This window comes from Anser brachyrhynchus, assembly GCF_964034855.1.
Source record: "Anser brachyrhynchus genome assembly, chromosome: 8".
In the NCBI taxonomy this organism is placed as follows: domain Eukaryota; kingdom Metazoa; phylum Chordata; class Aves; order Anseriformes; family Anatidae; genus Anser; species Anser brachyrhynchus.
The window spans coordinates 6,279,149-6,283,263 of NC_137702.1; the positions used below are offsets into that span (position 1 = coordinate 6,279,149).

The 4,115-nt window shown below is 43.8% G+C and overlaps 1 protein-coding gene across 2 annotated transcripts in view; it reads right to left on the reverse strand.

The window, feature by feature from the left end:
• The window catches only part of CPT2 (carnitine palmitoyltransferase 2), a 68,559-nt gene extending 66,779 nt beyond the window's left edge, over positions 1-1,780 (reverse strand). The window contains exon 1 of one of the 2 annotated variants that reach the window (XM_080603297.1): positions 1,581-1,780. The gene's annotated coding sequence lies outside the window, so the exon portion shown is untranslated. The remainder of the gene's footprint in view (positions 1-1,580) is intronic. The other variant, XM_080603298.1, reaches the window with a different exon arrangement.
• Between the last annotated feature and the right edge of the window lie 2,335 nt (positions 1,781-4,115).

Here is a 4,115-nt window from a genome sequence, read left to right on the forward strand (position 1 = left end):
TGGATACTACTGAAGAATTTTTATGGAAACACTGTATACTGCATTATTAGAACACATCTATCATCCACTGCCTCCACATACATCTCACAGCTGGCTGACTTTACAATAGCAGTATGAATCAGAGCTACAGGGCACACCAATATTTTCCTCACTAAAGGAAATGGAGTTCTTTAGGGAATTTACTCACTGTTTTTACATTAGCAACATAATAAAGCAATTACAATTATCTCCATAGATAAACCCATTAGAGAAGGAAATGTCGTGAATAAATGAGGCTTAATTCATATTATATAAAATTCTAAATACGTTTAAGTTTTTAGGATAACTATTCCCAAACCCAGTGAGAAAGATTTACCAATAACAGAGTAAAATCAATTAATAGGATATTGGACTCAGAAGTTTTCCAAGAGACTGCATCCCATCAAAAATATTATTTGAAAAATAAGTCTTTATTCTTATTACTTTGTTGTAAGCAGAATTAGTGGGCTGGGTCAACACAGTGACAAACAGATCGTGAACTTAACTCTTGTTCACCATCAGGAACCACTGTCAAAAGACAACAATCGTGAAACTTAAGTCAGACACTGCCAGCTGGCTTAAGCCACCAAATGCACATAAAGAAGAGCAGATTATCTCTCTTCACAGAAGTGCAGACAAAGTATGCTCTTCTTTGTGTTTATCTAGCAAGGCTGACACCAGAAGCAATGGAGTGCGAAGGCAGTTTAATGAGCTACCCATAACATTTCTTTCTGCCACCTCCAAAGAAGTACAGTACAACCTAGCTGACAGTGAAATACAACTTCCAGCCTGGCTCCATTCACTGCTATTCAGTCCATGCAGCCAGGGATAGCTGCAGGCAAACACTAAATTCAAGACAGCTCAGCTGCAGTTATGGCACAAAGGAAGAGTTGAGAAGCATGAGGAAGGGCAGCTGTTTGCAGACCCCTCCTGCCAACCCCCTATGCAAGGACCACTGAGGGGCAGGAGAAAAGGCAGCTGGGTCCCAGGGAGGACACTCACTGTTCTCACCCATTTTGTTAATTTAAGTCCATAGCCTCCCTCCTACACACACATAACTTCTGCTACTCCAGATCCTCATCCTTTTCAGGAAAAATTCCCTCTATCCCTCTTGCAAAGCAGCAGAAGAGCCGGTTTTGTACCACAGGCGCCTCACGAGCAGGGCTGCCAGCCCGACTCTTCAACACCTGCAGGAGTTGGAGGATCCTTTCCCCAACTGCCCTTTTAATGGACAATCCAGCAGTATTTATGGGAGAGAGCTAAGGAAAATAATCTCCAAGTCCCCAAAGCAGCTATTGTTTTCCACAGAAGATCCAGAAGACCTTCACCCCGCCATGGCTGGCTGACCTGGAGGCAGGAGGGTGCTTGGTGACCCTCAGGGGAAACGGCCCTGCAGCAATGCTGTGTCACTGCCAGCGACCAGCAGCTTATTATGGGCTGCCACCGCTCCTCTGAGGAGTGCCTCCCTGCCTCCATCCTGCCCCACCACATCCATATTCAAACGGGCAAAAGTTTCATCAAACATTTTCCCAAAATGGCCGCTGGTTCCCCTCACAACTCACCCCTCAGCGTTGCGCCACCTCCTTCACCACAGCGGAGCCACCGGGGGTGGGGCCTCTCCACTCCTCGCAGCACACGGGACGGTGCCTGCTGCTGTTGGGGTCCTTTTTGTGTTTGGGGGCAGGAGCCCTTCGCTGCTGTGAATGTTGAGTGGAGGGGAATGAGCTCCCTGCATCCACTCGCAGCCCCGGCACCTCAGTGTGGGCCCTGTGGCCCCTCCCAACACCCAAGAAGGGAAAAAGGGGGAGACAAAACCTCTGGAGATGACACAATTAGCCTTGGCCTTTTTTTCCAAGAACCCCCCCCTAGTAACAAGCCCTTAGGGTTACCCAGAGGGGAACAGTGCAGGGTAGGAGTGAGGGGAGGGCTGCAGAGGGGGGAGCAGGCCCTGGGCACCCCAGTCTTCAGAAGGGGACGGCCACAGAGGCGAGGAGGCTGAAGGAACGGGGACAAGGGGGAAAATGGCTGCAGTGCCCTGTGCACTTCGCAGGCACGGCTGGGCTATGTGCCCACCATCTGAAATAAAAGCTCATTATCCAGGGGCTATTTTTGGCACACATTGAGTTCTTTATAGCTTATGTGCTGCATTTGCACTCTTCTTGCTGGGAAAATTCATATCCAGTCTCAGAAAAATAGCATTTTCCCCATTTTATGTAGTACCCTCTGTAATGAGGAAACATGGCCTTTAAAAGAAAAACAGCAAATAAACCCAGATCTCAGTTTACATACAGACCACACATGAATACCAAGCATGTCCAAATGCATACTTAGGAATAAAGTTGCCAACTGAATGTTTTATACTTCAACATTTCAGTTTCTATAACATCTATGTCAGCATTAAATACTTGCTATTCCTCTCTTTCCTAAATCTAAGCAATTCACAGGAAGAAAGTCACATGAAAACAGTGGTTATGTTGTCCTTTTCTGGCCCAAATTTGCAGCCTAGGGAGATGCCAACTTCCCAGCTCTCCTCATTTTCAGTGAAGGCCATAAAAAAGTAAGACTCTGTTTCTGCATCCTGGTCTGCCATAGGTCTGGCTTGGACTTTGGGATTACAGGTTGAATCCACAGACAAGAAAAATATGTGGGCATAGTCCTGTGGACTTGACTCTTCCTCATCACCTCTCCTGGAGCCTCTTATCCCTGTGAAAGAATGAAACAAATACCAGCTTGGTTTGGCTTTACCAGGCTAGGGATGGGCGGGCTTTTTTGTTGGTGTTGCTGGGAAAAATTGTCCCCTCCAAAGGACAGTTCAGTGTGCAGGTATTAAAAAACAAACAAACAAACAAAAACGAAACAAAACAAGAAACTTGGAAAAGGGTTTCTTAACTGCACTAGTCTACAGTATAAGCCCCTTTGACTGTCAGGGGGTCTCTTTTGGCAGAAGTTGACTCTCGCTTAAAAACAGTATTAAACTTTCATCATCTTAAAATTTTGGACCTGATTCTAACAAAGTGCATAAAGGTGCTTTCACCACTTCATTCACCCCACCAGACTCTCAAGGAATTCGAAGGAGCTTGGGGGCACCGTACTTCTCACAGAATCACAGTGTAAGGCATTGAAGTTTAAAGATAAACAAACACTTCTACACAAAACTGTACAAATGTGCAAATTCTCAGCTTGTTCAGGAGTAAAATAAATAAGTCTGTTTCACCAAAGACTAGCAAAACTGGTCACCAGGGTTTGTTACTAGAGATACCTCACTAATTTAAGATATATTCTGCAAATATTTCACATAGAAATCTGTCCCAGAAGTTAGTTGGAAGGTTATTTTATTGCTCAGCTGTATAACTGATATTCAAAAATGGTTTTGGTTTGTTTTTTTGGTAATTGTTTAGAGCCAAGTTGTTTTTTTCAGGAAGCAATCTTTCCTTCTATGATTCCTGACCAACTTGGATCATCTAAATTAGAAAGTTTCAGCTCAAAATTACTGTTGTGCTACGAGAACCCAAAGGGAGTGTGGAACTAGATCTTCTCCAGCAGGAAAAACAGCTGGTAAAGAATCAGGCCAACTATGTTTCCAAGTAAATCCTGGAATACAGTATGCAAAACAACACGTGTTAAATCAGAAATCCTCAAAAGAAAAGACCATTTCCTCAAACAGATTAGCTACCTCAGATGAAGGACATTATAATCAAATAGGAACCTTGCCATCCAGGTACCACTGCAAATCTTCTTTTCCTTGGTTTCTTCATTTTCTGTAATTTGAACAGGAGCTGAGAGTACTCAACATCATAGAACGAGTGAGGCTTTAAGAGAGTATGACAGCAGGTACTGTCTCAAGACTTGAACTAAACAAAGAAATTTCTGTTGATGCTTAACAGTTTCTTCTTAAGACACCCCCACACTCACTTCTCTCTTTTGCTTCATTAGTCTCACTTCTAGCTCTTAATGTAAATGATATCCTATATATGAAAAATTCTACCACATATATCATACTGCATACCACTACTCAGTCTTCTGGACATATCTTCCAAGACATTCATACAACTGCCACGTGGACAAATAACAGCAAGACACAAACTATACCAAACCTC